This window comes from Vicugna pacos, chromosome 1 (assembly GCF_048564905.1).
Source record: "Vicugna pacos chromosome 1, VicPac4, whole genome shotgun sequence".
Taxonomy (NCBI): Eukaryota; Metazoa; Chordata; class Mammalia; order Artiodactyla; family Camelidae; genus Vicugna; species Vicugna pacos.
In genome coordinates this window covers 30,372,753-30,395,414 of record NC_132987.1, presented here as the reverse complement: position 1 = coordinate 30,395,414, position 22,662 = coordinate 30,372,753, and the positions used below count along the sequence as shown (strand labels likewise).

At 37.2% G+C, this 22,662-nt stretch overlaps 1 protein-coding gene and 1 long non-coding RNA gene across 2 annotated transcripts in view; one reads left to right on the top strand and one right to left on the bottom strand.

The window, feature by feature from the left end:
- The window catches only part of MME (membrane metalloendopeptidase), a 467,357-nt gene extending 461,882 nt beyond the window's left edge, over nucleotides 1–5,475 (bottom strand). Inside the window, exons 1-2 of the mRNA XM_072959578.1 lie at nucleotides 4,828–5,475; nucleotides 4,514–4,601 (exon numbers count right to left, since the gene is read on the bottom strand). The gene's annotated coding sequence lies outside the window, so the exon portion shown is untranslated. The remainder of the gene's footprint in view (nucleotides 1–4,513; nucleotides 4,602–4,827) is intronic.
- Nucleotides 5,476–5,630: 155 nt separating this feature from the next.
- The window catches only part of LOC140695975 (uncharacterized), a 32,637-nt gene continuing 15,605 nt past the window's right edge, over nucleotides 5,631–22,662 (top strand). The window contains exon 1 of the long non-coding RNA XR_012071854.1: nucleotides 5,631–5,822. This is a non-coding gene — a long non-coding RNA (uncharacterized lncRNA). The remainder of the gene's footprint in view (nucleotides 5,823–22,662) is intronic.

The following is a 22,662-nucleotide window of genomic DNA, read 5'->3' as shown; positions in this document are numbered from 1 at the left end:
CTAGGAGCTGGGGACACAATATGGTCCCTGCCCTGAAAGGAACTCAGTATGTATAGGGTTCAATTATTGAAAAAGAAGCACACCATCTGATGTTATTCCAGTAGTCTGACACATCTTAGTAAGCAGCTTCACCTAACTTGAGAAAGAAATTTTATAAAAATATCTTTAAGCTTCCTAATGTAACAACGTCAGATTTGCTTTATTTTACTTTACTATATTAGTTACACCATGGAAATTATCTATGTAATTAATTTTAACAAACATTCATTGAGTGGTAGGATTATTTAACTTCTTCAGCCTCAGTTCCACCATGTATAAAAGAGGCTGCTAACAGGATCTAAACTGGTGGTGGTGTGAAGGTTAAATGAGATCATATAAAGCTTATACTTGGTTTAGATATCAGTAGAAAAACATTTCCCAGTTTCACTCTTGTTATCCAAAGGGTTTACGTACTCACAGTTAAACCAACCATTATCAAGAGGAACAGAATTATTCATGTTATAACTTTGAGACGTGGGAGGAAAAATAGAAACAAATATAACCGAGCTTTACTAGCAAGCAAGAAAGGAGGAATGGCTATGGGTAGGCCACCATTCATGTGTGCTAGAGCAGTGATGACTTCCCACAAACAGACTTACGGTGGGTGTTAGGGAAATTAAACCTACAAAGGAGACTTTAACCAAGGATATCCTGGAACGAGCATGGATTTAGTGAGGGCAGGTAGTAAGACAGATACAATTGTGAGGCTGGAAGACATAGAGCCCCCAATGTAAGTCTGAAAATCAGTAACCAGAATACAGGTCTTAGGAGAATTGGTGAAAACATATTTTCTAGGAATTGAGATATCCTTTAAGTTGTAAATGCATGAACACAAATCAGAGTAAAGTGACTGGAATTACAGTATGGGGAAAAAATTTTGTCACAGAGAAAAGGTGCAATTCCATCTCCTAGGGGTAACATCCAGAAAGGAATGGGTTATAAATCTGCCCTTCCAGCCACAGGCACACTTGAGTAAAGCTTGGCCCTTAGTCAAACTTTTTTCAGTATCAACTGCAGGTGTGTATCTATTGGAAACAGATGTTCCTGAGCATACTGAACATGGTTGTTAGGATTGTTTATTGTAAAACATGCTAAATCATGGGCCACAGCTAAACTAATAAATAAAAGCTAAATCCACATGCCTTCAGGTGCTAGAGAACTTCAAAGTATTTAAGTTGAAAAGATCCAAGGCCTTGAAGCTGTCTTGTATTGATGCAACCAAACACATGCCAGTTGTCACCCCTCGTGACCAAAGCACATCCCACGTAGTAACTGGGACAGTGAAGCTGCAACTGTGAGTCTGCAGCCTCCATGATGCTGTTTTATGTATGATTCTGTGCTCCCTGTACTCTATACTTTCTTAAAATTAATAAACTTTGTGCTGAATAAGCCTACCTTGTTTTATGAGTTTGAATAATCTGAAACTGAAACCCACTCTGGTATCTTATAGACATTTGATATGAATAAAGTGGCCATGAATAAAGTGGCTGACTTGATACTGAGCCAAGTACTGAGCAAGTATTCTCTGATGTACACCTAACTAGTAATAGCATTGATTCTGTGGTCTTGGGTGAAGATGAATCTCAAGATGCATGGACAGATTTCAGTGTTCGATTTAGCAGTTAAAGAGTGGGGCTGACAAGGTGATGTGGACAAAGAAATAAATAGGAGACTACAATTCTATCCATATGTTTATACCTTAATGAATCAACACTGTAGTGCTATGAGAAGAGTCCTTCTGAGAGAAGCAACATTAGAGTGTGAAACTGATTATGTCCTCTTTTGGAGATGGTACAGAAAAATGCCTTCACTTGTAAGTGAACTTTCAAATTTCTCTTAAAGACATTAGTGATCATTTACTGACTCAGATTGACCCTACATTAACTAGATGAGTTGAAATATGCAGTTTTAGTTCATCAAAAAGTTAAAAATAGAATTACCATATCATCCACCAATTCCACTTCTGGGTCTATACCCAAAAGAACTGAAAACAGACTCAAAGAAATATTTATACAATACAACCATTTTCATAGCAACATTATTCACAATAGCCAAAAGGTAAAAGGAACCCAAGATGGATGACAGATAAACAGAATGTGATATATATAAATGCAATAGAACATTATTCAGTCTTAAAAAGGAAGACAATTTTGACATATGCTAAACATGGATGAACCTTGGGGACATTATGCTAAGTGAAATAAAATAATCATAAAAAGACAAATGCTGTATGATTTCACTTATAGGAGGTTATCTATAACAGTCAAATTCATAGATATACAAAGTAGAATGGTGGTGGCCAGGGGCTGAGGGCAGTGGAAATGTACAGTAATTGCTTAATAGGTACAGTCTTTTGCAAGACGAAAAGGATTCTGGAGACAGATGGTGGTGACTTTAAAAGTTTAAGATGATAAATTTTATGTTATATATATTTTACCACAATATAATTTTTAATGGAAAAATATGGTGTTTTAATACTCACCACCTATTCCAAGTTCTGTTCAAAGTAAACACTTTCAAAATTAGGCACTTTAAACAAATGATAAATGCTGGAGAGTGTCTGAAGAAAAGAGAACCCTTCTACACTGCTGGTGAGAATGTAATTTGGTGCAGCCACTATGTAAAACAGTATGGAGATTCCATAAAAAACTAAAAATAGACTTACCCTATGATCCAGCAATCCCACTGCTGGGCATATATCAAGTGGAAGCTCTAATTACAAAAGATACATGCATCCCAATGTTCATAGCAGCACTATTTACAATAGCCAAGACATGGAAGCAACTTAAATGTCCATCAAAAGATGATTGGATAAGAAAATGTGGTGTGTGTGTGCGTGTGTGTGTGTGTATATATATATACATATGTGTTTTTATATATATATAAAAACAGTACTCAGCCATAATGGAACACTACTCAGTCATAAAAAAGAACAAAGTAATGCCATTTGCAGCAACATGGATGAAACTAGATATTATCATACTAAGTGAAGTCAGAAAGAGAAAGACGAATATCATATGATATCACTTATATGTGGAATCTAAGAAAAAGACAAATGAACTTATTTACAGAACAGAAACAGACTCACAGACATAGAAAACAAACTTATGATTACCAAAGGGGAAAGGGGTGGGGAGGGATAAATTAGGAGTTTGGGATTAGCAGATACTAACTACTATATGTAAATAGATAAACAACAAGATCCTACTGTATAGCACAGGGAACTATATTCAATATCTTGTAATAACCTATAATAAAAAATATATGTATAACTGAATCACTAGGCTGTACACCAGAAATTAACACAACATTGTAAATCAAGTATACTTCAATTAAAAAAAAAAGTTAGGCACTTTAATAAAGAGAAAAAAATAAGAAGAAAGGATGAAAAGAGACAGTGAGAAGAAAAGGGGGAAAGAGGAGGGGAGGAAAGGGGAGGGAGGAGGGGACTCACTTGGCTAATTAAGCAATTTTGAAAAATCCCTGAATACTAAATTCCCCCTCTTAGAAATTCACATGTTAAATTTAAATTTAATATTAAACATATTGATAGCTGTGAGAAGTCCTATATTAAGATACTTGTTTAGCTATGATAATAGTTAACCTACTTGATGGCATAACCTTCTTTTCACAAAATGCTGTCTAATGTAAGAATGTAGAAAGTCCCTTCTAGCTGCAACGTTCTGAAACACTATAATTCTTAGACACTTATGTGAATAACAAGAGAACAACTGAAAGAGACTCAGACCAACAGCACAGCCAGAACGGGAATTGCCAAGCATTTTCTTACTGTAAGGGCCCTCTCAGGTGACCACTGCCCCCATCCAGAGGTTTGAGCTACCTGGTTATTCTAAGAAGGTGAGGGAGAGCCCCTCAGAGACTAAGAAGTGAACAGGAGAAAGAGAAGACAAACTTCCCAGCTGGTGCTGAAGGCGCCCTCTCTTTCCACTTTCATCTTCATCAAGGCTACTGAGGCAGGGATCGGGCTGTCTGCCTGACCAACGTCCTCTCCCTCTTTCCTCTTTGGATTCATCCACTCTGGGACGCCTGTGTTCTCTTGAGATGAACTGTTTCTGCTCCCTGCTTCCCTCTGCAACCCCCAGATATTTGACATTTCTCTAATCTTGGTCTTGACTATTGATCCTTTTGATCACAAGTACACTTGGTTGTAACCAAGTTTTACAGTGAGTCAGAAGTCTAGATAGCAGATGACTTTTATTGCTCCTTCTAACCATGACACTGAAATAGTTTGACTTTTGCTCTAGTAGAACATATTGACTAGTGAGTTTTTATATATATATATATATATATATATATATATATATATATATGTAAGGAATACTGTGGGGTGGCACAATTCATTTGAATATCGTCACCAAGGCATAGGCCCGCATTTTCATTAGCCTGAAAGTGTCTTGAAAAACACAAAGTGCGATATAAATACAGTAAATCATGAGTATTTCCTGTCACTTACTGTGAGGAAGTATTCCTGCTGTTTTGGTACTTCAGATGCTGGAATAAATTTATGTTGAAGTCTCATTCCTTCTCCTCTCATAAAGTAACTGTTAAAAAAAAAAAACAGTAAAAGCCATAGTCAATTATTAACCTGTTTTGTGAATCCCAATTTGATGTCCCAGTGAATACATGTTAGAAAATGAGTCCCTCTTTATCGTGAGGATTATGGATCCCTTTGAAAATAGGATAAAAGAGGACAGAGGGAAAATAGTTTATGCATTGTATCAATTAAGATGGAAACTGGCTATGAAAAAAAGAAAACCAGACTAGTACCTCGAGCCAAGCAGGTTGTTTCTTTCTTCCCCAGAGTTAAGCAGTCCAGGACCGGGATAGCCGTTCCACAGTGCAAGCGGACCTGAGCTCCTTCCCCTTGTCCGTGCAGCCGACCTTAGCAAGGTGGATGCGCTACCTCCAAAACCGAGTGTGTGCTTCAAGCAAGGAAGGACAAAGGGCAGAAACTTCTGCCAGTTGAGTGAGTCATTTTGAGTGACTGAGTCTGGTTGAACTTCACAGGATTTCCCAGCTGCTTCATCCCGTAACTTCTGCTTACATCCTGCCGGTCAGAATTGTGTCACCTGCACACTGCTGGCTGCAGGAGAGGCTGAGATACGTAGATTTTCAGCTGGGCACATTGCTGCCCTCAGACAAAAATCCAGTGGTGTCTGCCAAATGCCCGTATACAAAACATGGAACTCCTTTAAAGGGGTTCTGTCACCGGCAAAGCCACTCGGGTCCCGGGGAAAAATGAGGTGGAATTTAGGTGATAAGGTCTAACCTCTTTTGTGCTTCTTCTAGTTTCACTTGCTATAGGGGGCTGCTCGCAGTGGCCTTGCACCTCACATGTCGGGTCAGAGTCCCGCTGCGCCGGACGCCTCCGCTCAGCGGGCAGTAAGTAGAAGCCCCGCCGGACACAATTCAAGATGGCGGCGGTGGCCGGGGGCGTGTGCAGAGACGCTGCACGGGGCCCTGCGTCTGGAGCCCAGGCAGCACGCCTGCGCCAGACCCGCGAGATCTGCGGCCCCTCCCCCCACCGCACTGGGAAGCAGCCCCGCCAGTGGCCTGTCGGGAGAGCGTGAGCTCTAGAGCTGAAGCTCGCACCTCTCCGGTTCTTAGTCAAAGAAGAAAGCTTTCCTTTGCTTCTGAACCGAGCGCAGTCTTATTATATTGGCACAAGTGACTCCCGGCAGGAGGACCTTGTTGGAGCCCGACTTGAAAGGATCAGGAACAATTCCAGCTTTAAGAATCATTGATTTACAGACAACCCACAGGTAAGGCAGCAAGTGATTTTCTACTAATTTAAATTGTTAGTGGCCTGTAGATTGGAAATTAATGTTTTATCATCCAAGGCGGTAGGATAACTGTGTGGAATAGCCTAAAGCAATGCCTGCTGAAGTGGGGGCCTGTTTCTGTTATACACGTCACCTGTGGTGCTGCTTCTGGATCACGCCGATTACCTGGCTCAACTAGAGGCCTGATGAATCAGACTCTCTAGGGATAGTGTTCAGGAGTCTTTTTCTCCGTTAGTGGTTCTTACCCACACTAAAGTTAGAGAACTATTGGCCCAAACTCAAACGCTTATGGAGGTCAGGGAGTAACACAAATGAGTGAATACTCCGAATACACATCATACTATAGGAAATGGGGAGGCAGTGGAACATATGATCCAACTAAAGAAGATGGACGCTGCTCAGTGCCTCCTTATGATTACCACATGGCAGTGTTGACCTGACGTTTCCAATTCGTTTAATTTTTTTTAAGGGAAGATGAACATCAGATTTTCATGTAAAATCTCCTGGTTGGCAACTAGTTTTAAAAGATACCACCACATGGTCCAGCAATTCCACTTCTGGGAATATATCTGAAGGAGATAAAAATCACCATGTTGAAAAGGTATCTGCACCTCCATGTTCGCTGCCACATTCTTCACAATTGTCGAGATGTGGAAACAACCTAACTGTCCATTAATGGATGAATAGATAAAGAAAGTGTGTGTGTGTGTGTATGTATGTGTATGTGTGTATATATACAGTGGTCCCCTTTATCTCCAGGGGATATGTTCCAAGACCCTCAGAGATGCCTGAAACTGCCAATAGTACTGAACCCTATATGTACTGTTTATTCCTATATATACACATCCATGTGATAAAGTTTAATTTATAAATTAGGTACAGTAAGAGATTAACAACAATAATTAATAATAAAATGGAAGTTACAATAATGTACTATAATAAAAGTTATGTGAATGTGGCCTCTCTCTTCCTCTCTCTCAAATATCTTATTGTACAAATTTAATGCCTTATACATCTTAACTAAGCATTTATCACTCAGTGTGGCTGTAACTTTTGCAGTTTGAGGTAGGACAGCAAAACTAGCACAAATTTCTTTTTCATAATTTCACCAACAGAAGATTTGTTCTTACCACAGAAATTAGCACCCTCAGTATGCAATTCTTTTCTTTCTTTATTAAATCAAGAACTTCCACCTTCTCACTTAAAGGAAACACCTTACAGCTTCTCTTTGGCGTATCTGAATTGCCAGCGTCACTACTCTTGCACGTTGGGGCCATTATTAAGTAATATAAGGGTTACTTGAACACAGTTACTGCAATCCCATGTAGGTGGGTCTGATAACTGAGATAGCTAGGAAATCTTGCCATTTGCAACAACATAGATGAAGCTTGAGGGCATTATGCCAAGTGAAATAAGTTTTACAGATAAAGACATACTGTGTGATCTCACCTGTATATGGACTCTATGAAAAATGAACTCATGGAATCAGAGTAAATTGGGAGTTGCCATGAGCTGAGGGGTAGGGAAAACGGGGAGATGTCATTCAAAGGGTACAAACATCTAGTTATAAATGAATAAATTTTGTGTATCTAATGTACAGCACGATGGCTATAGTTAACCATATTATATTCTATACTTCAAAGTTGTAAAGAGAGTAAATCTTAAATGTTCTCACCACAAAAAAAAAAATTGTAAGTATGTGAGATGACGAATGTGTTAACTGACCTTACTGTGGTCATTAGTTCACAATATCTCAAATCATCACTTTGTATACCTTATACATACACAGTGTTATATGCCAACTTTATCCCAACAAAGCTGAAAAAATATGCAAAGCCTTTTCAACAAATGGTTCTGAAACAACTGGACATCCACATTCAAAAATATGAATCTAGATAGGACAGACTTTACACCTTTCACAAAAATTAATTGTTCAAAATGAATTAATTCAAAATGGATCACAGACCTAATATAAAACCCAAAATTATAAAGCTCCTCCAAGATAACAGGGCTGTTAAGAAGCAGGGGTACTCAGAGTTTTCTGGAGTTACGGGTGCTTAGAGTGCTCGCATGCAGACCCTCTGTGAGACCAGAGTGGAGTGGAGGACTTCGCTGGCCAAGAATGCCTCCTCAAAGAAGCTGTAGCCATTGTCTGGGGCTCTTTGCCTTGAGTTGTGGTAGGAGCAGGGACAGCCACCCAGCAGTACCTGGGTCAAGTCCTTTTCAGAGTGAATCTCCAACTATCCTTGACATCACCACGGGATGAGATAGGTAATGAGAAGGCCAAACCACCAGTTTCTGAGTCACAGATCCAGAAGGCAAACAAACAAAATATGCAAGAAAATGATGAATACAAAATGCAAACCAAACCTACCATTTTATAGATGAACAAATGGAGTCTCAGAGATGTTATCTATCTGCCTAGTGTTCAGCTAGAGTCAGCATTCAGACCCAGGCGGCCTGACTCCTGAACCTATTGTTTTAACCTCTGTAGCACACAGACGCCCCAGTGAAACAATGACCTGATCTACACCAGAAAGCCTAACAATTTGATTAACAACTGTTTTTCACAGAAGCAACTACTTTATTTTGTTGTTAAGCTAAACGTTATATATGCTGCATTGCACAAATCTTTCTATGAGTTTTGATGACACTTTGACTTAAGCATCCATTGTTTTGATTTCTATCACCATTGCCCAGTTTTGCCTGTTCTTTATGTGAATGGAGCCAGTTTGTAGTCCTTTGTGTCTGGCTTCTTTAACTCAATATTTTTAAGTTTTATCCATGTTGTAGCATGTATCAAATTCATTCTTTTTGAGTAAGTGCTTCATTTTATGAATACAACACAATTTATTTATCCCTTTTCTCATTGATGGACATTTAGGTTGTTTCCAGTTCTTGGCTATTATAAAGCTATGAACATTTTTTCACATGTTCTTTTTTTTTTTGGACGTATATTTCCATCTCTTTTGGGTAAATACCTGGGAATAGAATCTCTGGGTCATAGAGTAGGAAGTGCCAAGAAGTTCTCCAGAGAGATACTACAATTTTACATGCCCAACCACATTGTTTCTATTCTTTCTCATCTTCATCAACTGCTTCTGGTAGGGCAAAATGACAATCTCATTGTAGCTTAATTTGCATTTCCCTTATGAATAGTAATGCTGAGCAGTTTTTCCTGTGCTTATTAGCTTTTCCTATATCTTCTTTGGTGAAGTTTCTGTTCAGATATTTTGCCTGCTTTAAATGGGTTGATTGTCTTCTTAATATTGATTTGTAGAATTTCTTTGTATTTACTGAATGCAAACCCTTTTCCTGATATATGTGTTGCAATTATTATTACTCAGCTTGTGGCTTACCTTTCATTTTTTTATGGTGTCTTTTAAAGAGCAGAGTTTTAAAATTTTCGTTAAGTTCAATTTATCCATTTTCTTCCAAAATATTTATAGCTTTAACTTATGTTTAAGTCTATGATCTATCTCAAAACAATGTTTTTTAAGAAACATGAGGTAGGGATCAAGGTTATCTTTCATACATTTATCCAGTTGTTCCAGAACCAATTGTTGAAAAAAATTTCCTTTCTCCACTAAAATTCTTAATGCCTTTGTTAAAAATATATTGACCGTAAAATGTGAGTCTGTTTCTGAATTCTGCTGTTTGACTGATTTATTTTTCTATCCTTATATTAATACCACACTATCTTAATTACTATAGCTGTACAGTAAGTCTTGAAATCAAGTAGTGTAAGTCCTCCAACCTTGTTCTTTTCCAAGATTGCTTTGTTTATTCTAGGTTTTTTTTATTTCAAAATAAATTTTAGAATCACCTTGTTGGTATCTACCTCCCCCCACCAAAAAAAAGGCCCATTGCTATTATAAATGAGGTTGCACTGAATCTCGATATCAATTTGGGACAATTTGCATCTTAAAAATATTGGATGATCCTATCCATAAAAGTAGTATAATGTTCCATTTATTGTAGTTTCCTGAAATTTGTGTTAGAAATATTTTAGTTTACTGTGTAGAAGTTGTGCACACTTTTTTTAAACTTATTCATAAGTATAAAATGGTTTTGATGCTATTAGAAAACATACTATTTTAAAGTTTCATTTTCCAATGTCTGTTGCTAATATATGGAAACACTGATATTTCTACTGTCCCAGACTTACTACATGAAGAAAATAATTAAAAAATTAAAAAGCAAGCCAATAAATTTAGCTGTGAGAAATATAAACCAAGCACAGTTTACTTACACATAAAATTGATTTTTCTGAATTTATTTCCCAGCAGTAACTTCATAAATTGATTGGCTCTTCATCATGATAAAACTGTTAAGAGGAATATGACAGGTGGCACTAGAAATAAAAACTCAAAGAATTTAATTAAATGCCCTAGGTTTTCTACCCTAGGTTTAGCAACCAAGTTTTAATCTAGTAAATTATAACTTAATCTATTCTTTTAATCTAATTAGTTACTCCATGCTCAAATTCATGTTAAAGGTTAAAAAAAATTTAAGTTAGCCTATAAAATATGTTTTAAGACATAAGAACTGATCAAAATATCCAATGTCTATGATATAAAATTTATATATCTCCACCCCAACAGCTTTCTAATCCTGTAACTACCTTCTCTTCCTTCTCAAAACTCCAAAGTCATTATTCCCATACTTTTTCCTTTTATTCCTAATGTCCTTATTATTTATAACCTCTCCTTTATACCCTTATTTTCTTACTTCTATTTTAGAGGTAATTAACTTTAATTTTCTTCAATAAATCTTAATGAAAGGGGCTTCCTCCAGCCCCCACCATCTTTTTCTCTTGGCTAAACTCCTTGAGTGTCTTTATTAGGCACTCACCACATAAACTTCTCATATCAGCATACACCTGGAACATAGAAGGGGTTTGGAGAAAATTTTTAGCTTAATGAATGAGTGAACAAATGAACATATAAATGAAATAAATCTGGATTCTATTTTCAACTTTCCCTAAATTCCCTAATTAACATCCCCATAATTAAATTCAATAGTTATTTTTCATTGCTAACCCTTGTTGAACATTTTTGCTACATTTGGTACAATTGACATCTCTCTTCTTGATATCTTCCTCTTATGTTTACTTTAATCTCTTCTCTTCGTGTTATGTTTCCATCCTATCGTCCTGTTCCTTATCTTTCTCCCACTCCCTTATATTGACCTCTTAGCTCTTTTCCTTTACACTTAGTTCTTGAGTTCATCCAGTTTCCTGTTTAAATTAATTTTATGGATCAGACTTTCTACTGTCTCACAGAGTGCTTGTATTAATGCAAAAAGGCAGACTTTCTGGGCAGGCACAGCTCTGTAGATGCACAGGTTGTGACTATAAGCTACTTTTGTGCAAATTTGAAAGATCTGCACCTTCATGGACTCAGCCAGGGGCACAAAGTATATACAGAAGTCCTGTGAGTGGTTCCCAATTCTACATTTCTAGCCAGGATACCAGGCCTGGATTACCAGTGAAGGGTTCTTATGAATATTGTGCAGTTATATGGGATTTGACATATCAAAAATTCAAAATTAGTTCCTTCCATCCAAATGGCCTGTTCTTTCTAATTCCAAGATTACAACCGCTTATCAGTGACCAGACCGGTCTGACACATACTTAGCTAACTTGCAGTTTCCTTTTCTTTCAGAGACCACCACACTAAGACAAGACCCCATAGTCTGTATAGTCTGGTGATTTCACCATTCCAGTGGTCTCTTGTTAGAGATGTTTACCTTTTCAGTTTTTCTACTTGACGACTTTTCATTGCTCTCAAAATAAAGCAGACTGAAAGTCTGCAAAGCTTTGCATGTTTGCATGACCTGGCACTCACCTTCCTTCCCTAGCCTTCATTGCAGAATCTGTGTCCCTGATATCTCACATACCTGCATTACAGCTTGACAGTTCAACATCACTACAATTAAACAAACATTTGTAAAATTACATTTTATAATCACCTAAAAATGTAAAGATTGTGTTATCTCATTCAATCTTTATGCCCAGAACCTAGTACAGCACCTAGCATACAGTAGGCAATATGTATTTGTGAGAATAAATGTAAGTATCATAATAGTATCATTTTAAAAATTGAAAGGGTATGGTTAAACATAGCTTGTATTTAAAAAGCCAAGAATTAATAGAGTGCAAACTCTGCCATGTAAATAGAAGATGAAGTAACCATTAATCATTACCACAATTTTCTGAGGTCTTAATTACTTCTAGAATACCATCAATCATTGCTAATGGTACAGAACTCGTATTTCAGTATCCCACAAAGCAAACAGTCCCTAGCAGTCACCATTGACATTAACATTTAACTAGTCCTTCTTACTTTATTAATGAGAGCTCACACTAACGCAAACAGCTGGAAGAAGGAAAAAGATATTTAAAAGTGAAACATAATTTTTATTTATCTGTTTAGTATTTTAATGGGAGAAATGGGAGAAAGGCAAATAGAGATATACATGAACAAAATATACAATAGTTTAACAATGCATACAAATGGGAAAGGAAATGGGTGTTGATTTATTTATTGCTCCTTAAGTGTGTGAAAGAAGAATGCCAGATTACATACATATAACTAATAACTTCTTTATCCAGTCATCTGTTGATGGACATTTAGGTTGTTTCCATGTCTTGGCTATTGTAAATAGTGCTGCTATGAACATCGGGGTGCATGGATCTTTTCATATTTGAGTTCCTGCCAGGAGTGGGATTGCTGGACTAAATGATAAGTCTGTTTTTAGTTTTTTGAAGACCTTCCATACTGTTCTCCATAATGGCTGCACCAAACTACATTGAGGATTCCGTTTTCTCCACACCCTCTCCAGCATTTATCATTTGTGGGTTTTTGAATTATGGCCATTCTACTGGTGTGAGGTGATACTTCGTGGTTTTGATTTGCATTTCTCTGGTAAGTAGTGATATTGAGCATTTTTTCATGTGCCTATTGGTCATTTGTATACCTTCATTGGAGAATTGCTTGTTTAGGTCTTCTGCCCATTTTTAGATTGGGTTGTTTTTTGTTATTGATTGTTATTTAGTTGTATGAGCTGTTTATATATTCTGGAAATGAAGCCCTTGTCAGTCACATCATTTGCAAATATTTTCTCCCATTCCATAGGTTGTCATTTTGTTTTGCTTATGGTTTCCTTTGCTGTGCAGAAGCTTGTAAGTTTAATTAGGTCCCATTTGTTTATTGTTGCTTTTATTTCTATTGCCTGGGTAGACTACCTTAAGAGAACATTGTGTCAGAAAATGTTTTGCCCATGTTTTCTTTTAGGAAGTTTATAGTATCTTGTCTTATGTTTAAGTCTTTAAGGCATTTTGAGATTATTTTTGTGTATGGTGTGAGAGTGTTCTAACTTCATTGATTTACATGCAGCTGTCCAGTTTTCTCAACACCACTTGCTGAAGAGACTGTCTTTTTTCCATTGTATATTCTTGCCTCTTTTGTTGAAGATTAATTGGGTTTATTTCTAGGCTCTCTATTCTGTTCCATTGACCCATATGTCTGTTTTTATGCCAGTACCACACTGTTTTGATTACTGTAGTTCTATAATATTGTCTGAAGTCTAAGAGTTATTTCTCCAGCTTCATTCTTTTTCTTCAGTATTGCTTTGGCAACTCTGGGTCATTTGTAATTCCATATAAATTTTAGGATTGTTATAGCTTTATGAAAAATGTCCTGGGTAACTTGATAGGAATCACATTTAATCTGTAGATTGCTTAGGATAGTATGGCCATTTTAACAACATAAATTTTTCTAGTCCAAGAGCATGAGGTATCTTTCCATTTCTTTAAGTCATCTTTAATTTCCTTAATCAATGTTTTGTATTTCTCCATGTAGAAGTCTTTCACTTCTTTGGTCAGATTTATTCCTAAATATTTTATTTTTTTGGATATGATTTTAAAAGAGATTGTTTCTTTACTTTCCTTTTCAGATATTTCATTATTAGTGTAAAGAGATGCAACTAATTTCTGGATACTGCGACCTTGCCAAATTCTTTTATCAGCTCTAGTGGTTTTTTGGGGGGGCCTTTAAGGTTTTCTATATATAGAGAATTTTATATACAACTTCACTACTTACTGAATAACCTTTTTAACAATGTATCTGTGCCTCAGTTTGCTCATTTGTAAATGTGGGTTATACTTATCTGGTTATATATAATGAGATGTTGTATCTAAGATATTCAATCACAGTGCTTAGTACCTAACAATGAAATCAATAACTGCAAACTGATTATTATTAACATATAACACTTATGGATAGAGATTTGATAAATTTCCTTGGCATTAAACTCCAGTGTCAGTCACCAGTTCTATCAGTTCTTGCTCCAGTTAAAACTCAGTTTTTAACTGCAATTTAAACTCATCAGAACCATTTATAAGGTCATTATTTAGTTCCACTGGACTGGATTAGTTCCAGTCATTGCCCCTTTTTTAAGATCTTCACTCCGTGGGCTGTCCAATTACCTGAAATTTAATCCTAGCCCACAAATTGCACCTTGGTTTTATGGGTGCCATTTTAAGCCCTCCACTTCTGCAGCCCCCTATTTGCTACTCATCACTCAAATATGGATGGCCAGCTGATACATGTCATCAGAACAACAAATATTTTTTCTCTTACATTGCTTTTGCATAAAATGCAATTAATCCACCTTCCATGTCATGGTGGGATATAAATTCTAGGTTGAACATCTTTATCACAGTCTTTCCATATATGCATCTTTGCCATTTTTCCCAACAACATGGATTAACTAGCTAGTATCTAATAGAATTAAGGAAATCTTCTCTGTTAAGAGACCTTAGAAGCACATTCTAGCACAACTACAGCCAAGTGCCAAGGAGAATATCCAAGAAGAAATTATATCTGCCTTTCCTCCTGACAAGTATCTGTTGCCCATCTGTGCCACATATGGGAGGCCCATTACCTCAAGCCTACTGAGATGACCTACCAACTCCAACTGGCTCCTTCCATGACAATTACTCATCTGGTTCCACTCCACAGCATATGTCATTCCAAAATGAAGAAAATGAGAAGATTCCAACATTGAAGAGGCATGTGGCAATAGCAAGACCTTTGGAAATACCAAGGACTTCTCTAGGACATAGTTCACTGGGAATATTACTGGACAGCAGTTCCTCAAAACTCACTTCCTGCCTCAGCAGGCACTGAAACCCATCAGGTTTTCTGGAGGTAAACCCGAGATGGAGGCTCAGGGGGAAATAGAAATCCCTCCTGTCTAGAACCCTTTAAGCAGAAAAGGCCTGCCCAGAGAATATGGCAGCAACAACACCTGAATGTGTAAGTGAATTGTTGCCAGTGTTTGACCGGACTTTTGTTTGCTCTTTTATTCTCTGACTCACCAACTCTGATCCTCCTTGAATTCTGATTTTGGCTCCTGATAGTCATCTTAGAAGCCTTACACTGGGAATCCATTTTAGACACATCCTCTAGCCAGATCTTCAGCAATATTTCACAGTTCTGACTTAGTTTTTCTCCCAAGGTTTAAATACTGAGGGTGGTAAGAATTGTTCCTACTTTCTTCCCAGGTTCTGCAGGCCCTGGTGAGACCAGGAAATGCTCCCAGGCCACAGGAATCAAACAGACCCCATTTTCAGCCTTACCTTCTATGTATAGGAATGAAGCTTTACTCGTGCAGACACAATAGTGTAAACAATTATATAAAACTCATTGTGTATGACATTCATATAAGAATTAAACCAAGACAGTTAAGGGAATAAGTCATACATTTTTCTACTTTCTTATATTAATCTTTGAAAGAGCCTTATGGCAATTATTATTACCACTTAAACAATTCTCTTCAACTTAAATAGAGATAAATTCTTTTATAACTTTAATTTAAAAACATTTTAAAATGTTTTCCTCTGAACTTCCAAATCTCTTTATAGCCCTTTTTTTAATTTTTATAAAAATATGCATATAATTTAGAATCAAATATTTTTACAAGGCTTGTGTGGGAAAAACCATCTCTCTCCCACCCCATTTCTTGCCCTACATCAGCAGCTATTTACAACTCTCTTTGATGACTCCTAATGCTAAATATCAAGCATACTCTGTTTTTCAATTTTAGGCATTTTTCCATTAATTTATAAATAATCAACAATTGTACAATTGTAAATGAAGGTTTTATCTAACATAGTAATTAAAACATGGATTATCTGTTTGAAACTTTTCACAATTGCTTCCATTGTACAATTGAGTGATATGTGATAACTTCATCATTTTCTTTCCTGTTGGTTATTTACTTCCAACTTAAAGGAGTGGTGAACCTTTGTAAAGTAGACATTAAAATATAACCTTGATTTGGGAAGTCAGGCAGCAAGATGACATCGTCTCACAGAAGGATTTTCAACTCTGGAATGAGAATTCTTTTGGGATTCTTGACAGATGGACTCTTGCCTCAAGAACAGGGTTCCACAGAGCTGGAAGATTTACTACTGTGTCCTTAACAGCTGACACCCAGCATGCCAGCTGGCTGGGAAATGTGACTCTTGATGTCTTGCTGAAAAGCAAAAATTACCAAAAAGATAACCTGTTGTCAAACAATACTTTTAATATGATCCAAATCAAAATGCATATGAAATTTAAGGATATCTGTTTCAGCAGGAACACTGTAGAAGGTGATGAGTCATCGTAAATATGGCATTTCCTCCTCATTCAGAACAGAAAGAAAGCCTTCCTAACACTGCCAGCCAGCTGCCCTGCCTTGACATCCAGAACGTGGATGGCCCACAGGGAGAAGAGATGAGTGATAATGCAGATGACAAGCACTGACATCACCACAGTCTTGTCAAAGGTCAGAAAAGCCAGCCAACAAGCTGTGGCTTCAACAGCCATCAGATGGCAGGTTTCAAGTCCAGTCATTTTAATGCGGGGGATAATTTACTTCTCAAATTTTTAAGAAATAGTTATAACTCCTGCCACACTATTGGTATCTAGAATTATTTTTCAATTTGTTAACTAAAAATTAAAATTCACAATGCTGTGTGTGATAACAGTAGCAGCATTAAACAAGGACTGTGGAAACACTTTCCCCCAGAGTAAATATATGAGTCATTTTAAGCCTCTACACCTTTACACGTTCAGTGTTACCTACATAGCATCTCCCTCCTCTCCCTACACCTCCTTACCTTATTATTAGCCAGTAAAGTACCTACCACTGAAGACCCAGGCTTCGCTATGCTTCTCCCCAAGGGTTTGCTAGTAGCTAATTCTCTTCTGCCAAGCTGACAGAAGCTGTTCAACGCCTCCCTCAGGACAAGCAGTAAGGATGCTGCCCCATCACTTGCCTGAGTGTCCATTTCTCAGCAACCTTGCTCACCTTTGTCTCAAGATTATTGTCCCTGTCTCAACAGGCTCTTCCACATCCTTATGAATTTCTCTAAGAGCCTCTCAGCTTGAAGCTGAGAGGACCTAACGCAGAGACCTGTTACAGGAGGCTGCATGGGATCTTCCTGTTGGCTGGCTAATGGTCCCACATTCTGAGCTCGGAGAATCATCAAAGGCGATGCCATCCACTTTACTGCAGGGACTATTTAGAGGTTTCAGTTCAAAGACTATGTCCTAACACCAGCGAGGACTCCACACACAGCTCAAGGCATTTTCAAGGGAAGGACTAAGGGAGAGAAGCTGCCCTTTCCAGCCCTTTAGAAAGAGACGACTCCCATCACCTCACTCCTACCCTCTTCCAGTGGTAGAAATGCAGGGAGGCTCCTTCCTCTTTTCAGAGCAAAGGCAGAGGCCTCCAGGAGCATCACTAATAGTATAAGTGGAAACATAATGTGCAATTTTATTTTCTTAATTTGGGTTTTCCTAGAAAAAACCTCGAGACAAGAATTCAAAAGCAAAAGTCATTTACTTGGGAGCTACAGGAAGCATTGATAAGGGAGAGGGGAAGTGAGAAGAGGAGGGAAGGCAGCTGGAGGTTAATGCTCTCAAGAAATTTAGAGTCAAGGGTATTTATACACCAACTCTAGACAGTAATTTGCTGAAAGCTTCCTGAGGAAGGAGTGGTGGTAATATCCCAACACGCTGAGCCTGCTTCAGGGGACACAGGTATGGCAAAGTGGACACCGTCTGAAGAGAGAAGGCCGTCAGGTGCCTGGCTGACTAGAGTCTTACTAAGAGTGTTACCCAAAATGTTAAAAAAAAAAAATTGTGCCGAACACTGGAATTTGACACAACATTGTAAAATGATTATAAATCAATAAAAAATGTTAAAAAAAAATAAAAATAAAACCCAGTAACATTTTGCTATAAAAAAAAAAAGAGTGTTACCCTGTAACCCAATATAGGGGGTCTCTCCTATATTTCAGCAGGGCTTCAACTACACTGGTTAAGCACTTTCAACTTCTCAGTATCCATTGTCTTTTAAAACTTTCGTTTGACTTCCTTCTGAATGTGAAATAAAATTTCAATCAGAGAGGAAACCAAATCATATATTCAGGGGTTTTTGAAGGAGTCCCATAGCTAGTGGCAGTTTGATTTCATATCCAAAACTCCTAACTTTCAAATCAGTTCTCTTTACGTCTGTGAACCTTCTGGGCCCTTCCTTGACATTCAGTTGTATTTATTTGTTTATTTTTATTGACGTATATTTGATGTACAATATTATATAAGTTACAGGTGTACAATATAGTCATTCACAATTTTTAAAGGTTATACTCTATTTATAGTTATTATAAAATATTGTTTCCATCCCAGGTGTTGTACAATATATCCTTGTAGCTTATTTTATACATGATAAGCTTATCTTAATCTCCTTATGCTTATCTTAATCTCCTACCCCTTTATTACCCCTCCCCTCTTCTTTCTCCCTACTGGTAACCACTAGTTTGTTCTATCTGTGAGTCTGCTTCTTTTTGTTATATTCACTAGTTTGTTTTATTTTTTAGATTCCATATATAAATGATATGAAGTATTTGTCTTTCTCTGTCTGACTTCTTTCATTTAGCATACTTGCCCTCCAAGTCTATCAGTGTTGCTGCAAATGTCAGAATTTTATTCCTTTTTAGGGCTGAGTAGTATTCATTGTGCGTTTTGTATGTGTGTGTTTACCACATCTTCTTTATCCAGTTGTCTGTCAATGAACACTTAGGTTACTTCCATATCTTGGCATTTGTAAATAATGCTGCTATCTGAACATTGGGGTGCATATATCTTTTCAAATTACTGTTTTTGTCTTTTGGGTTTTGGGGGTTTGGGGTTTTTTAGGCGAGGGAATACATATCACAGAGTGAAATTGCTAGGTCATATGGTAGTTCTAGTTTTAGTTTTTTGAGAAACCTCCATACTATTTACCACAGTGGCTGCACCAGTTTACATTCTCACCAACAGTGTACAAGCGTTCCCTTTTCTCCACATCCTCCCTAACACTTGTTATTTGTGTTCTTTTTGATGATAGCCATTCTGACAGATGTGAGGTGATATCTCATTGTGATTTTGATCTGCATTTCTCTGATGATTAGTGATGCTGAGCACCTTTTCACGTGCCTGTTGGCCATCTGCATTTCCTCTTTGGAAAAATATCTATTCAAAGACTTCTGCCCATTTTAAAAATCAGGTTGTTTGTTTTTCTGATACTGAGTTGTATGAGTGGTTTATATATGTTGGATATTAACCCCTTATCAATCATATCATTTGCAAATATTTTCTCTCATTCAGTAGGTTATCTTTTCACTTTGCTGGACATTCAATTTTAAACATTACTGAGAGCTCATGGACGTTTTGACAACACTAACATCAATATATTGCTGTTGCCTTGAATATGATGATACTGATTTTCTTGTCACACTGATGTTCATTTGATATCTCTTAACAATACATCTGTACAACCTTGGACATGCTAGGATGAACTGGGAGAGGGAGACCCACATGCTTAGATGAATTGTGTCCTAAGTTTCTTCAAAACATGTAGTACCAAAAATATCCGTTATATTTTCAGAGTGGGTTTCAGAGCCCTCTTTGGCAACATAAAAGACAAAAAAATTCTTTTTATTTTCTATATTCCCAGATAGTGGAAAGAAATACTGTTACGAAGGAAATAGAAAAACACTATCTGTATTAAGAGCCACACAAGAGTGAATGCATTAGGAGGGCTTTCTTCTGATCAGGCAGATTCCTCTATTCCTGAAAAGGAAAATGTAGGGATGTGGAAAATGGAGAAAAGGCCCAGACTATGACCCTGCTATATCAGTAAAAACTTACCTTATAAGTAGTAGTTTTCCTTTGCAAAGAGCCAGCACTGAGGTTTCGAATAAATGATTACCTCAACTGATTTTTTTGCCCCTTTAGAGTCCTGGTTTTTATTTTTGAATTTTTGGAGTTTTTTCACCTTAGAAGTATCAAGGGCTCACATTAGCTTTACATTTGTAAACATTTGATTTCTTTTAGGTATTCCACTTAGACCAATTTAATGATGATCTATAGTTGTTTAGTAACAATGGGACACAAGAGAATCATTCATGGACGGGTATGCATTTCCAAGAGCTTCAGTCATTATGTGTCTGTAGGAAAGACAACAAGCATCACAGAGAGCTTTGGGGCAATGTATATTAATATATACAGACTCCATCTCATATCTAGGAAGGAAATAAACAATTACTGGGAAGATCATCATTATGTCTGTAAGAGATCTTCTTAAAATATTAGAAAATAACTTGAACAACTGTATATGAGTGGGAAAAATGTGTTTCTATCCTTCAAAATTGAAGCTGTTTTTGTGATTTAATTCAGAATGATCTCCTAACCAAGCCCATATAGAGAATGGCAGCTCACCATTATGGCTACAGAGCATGAGTTTTCTGCTAACAACATGGTAAATCATCTATCCAAAAAATATGGTTGTGAGGCAAAGGGATATAAAAGTTAAAATTTCATGGTCTTTGACCTCTTGAAGATTGAATTCAAATGTGGAAGGCAGGTAACTAAACCAATAAGTATAACGCAAAATAAGTAGGAATCCGGGTACTGTGGGAATACATGAGATGGACAGCCAACCCAGTTTTGGGGATTTAGGGAAGGCTAGCAGTTGGCTTTGTGAGACTTGGAGGAGCTAAAAATATATTCCAGGCAAGGACACTGTTGCAGAGGCAAAGGGAAGTATAGCACCTTTGGGGAACTGAAGCTAGTTCTGATGGGCTGCGCAATAATGAGCAAAGACTACAGACCGCTAACAAATGAGGCTGGAAGGGTGAGGGTCTCACAAATCATGTTAGCGTTGGAAACCTGTCAAAATACAGGAATTCATTAAGGAGGATTTAGGAAGAAAGTGTCATAATCTTGTGCACTTTTGAACAATTCTTCTGGCTATATGTGTAGACTACTCTTGGAAAATGTAAGGCTCAAAGGCAGGGAAATCCATAAGGATGCCCTAGCAATGAGTCAGACAAAAGACAATGGTGGCCTAAACTAGAGTAGTGGTCAAAAGTATAGTGAAAAATACATCGATTTGAGAGCTATTTTAGAAGTAAACTTTATAGGTTCTGGTGATTGATTGGCTGCCAGCAGGAAGGACAAGGAATAATCAGGACTTCTGGCTTGGGCAACTGGGTAGGTGTTGTACACCTACTGAAGACTGGAAACCAAGAAAAAGATGCAGTTTTCATGTGTATCAGCCACTCCCTGGAAATAAAATTGGTATTTTCATAGTAACAACATCTATAGTTGCTTAAAGTTATTTCAAGGTCATTTACTTTGCCACCAGTTACATGGAATATACATTTTACAGGTGAAAAATTCAAGGCTTTAAGAAATTAAATGACTTGCCCAAGATTACACAGGTCATAAATGGTGACACCAGGACTGGAACAAGATCTTATGTTTCTAATACCATTGCTTATTGCTCTCTGCCTCCCTTCCCTGGAAGCTGCATTAGCTCCTATGAGCCACAGGGATAATATCTTTAGAAGTATTATCAGTGATTTTCTAAATGATGTTCTGATGACCTGAAAGAGATGATGTGCTATTCAATCCACTCACCCAGCAAGGCAATTTCAATCCCCCAGAGCTTACTGTCTTTACTGGGATCTTATTTTTAAAAAGAACAACCTTGAAATAGTTCTTCTATCTTTCCCTTAAAAGTATTTCACAACTAAGTTTGAAACAAAATACTTGTTTCGAAAGTAATAGTTAAACATTCAGAAGTAGACCTTTCTCAGATCAAATCATCATATTCTTATAATGTTTGCATGACAAAAATATCATAGAGTCTACTTTTCTGACTATAGTAGATTATTTACCATGGCAGTTTTAATGTATTATTTTATTTTTGTAGCTATTCTCTTTGTAATACTGTCTCAGCACCACGGAGGTTTTCTGAAACCAGTATCCAGTATCAGAAGTTGCTTGCTGATATGAATTAAATGAAATTCTATCTTCCCAAGTTTTCAAAATACTACTACTGATGAGTAATAGATGGAATCTTCCGAATCTTACTTTTCTTCCATACGTACTTATTAAAATTTGATACCTTCTACAAAATTATCTGTATCAAAATCTAGTGTAAGAGGATTCTGGGAAGATGGTGGCACCAACAAGCCTCTAATTCCATCATAAAAACAGACAGGACAACCACATAGAATAAACCTTGGGCAACATTAGGTGATAGACTACCCTCGTGAACCTCAAAACACAAGCGTGTGAAGACAAACTATAGCCACGAGACTTGATAGTATTAGCATTTGAGCAGGAAAAAGCAGAGGGAATAAAGAGGGAGTCTGATGGATATGAGAATAGGAAAACCCCAAAGGAGCCAATAGCTAATCACTGGTAAGTGC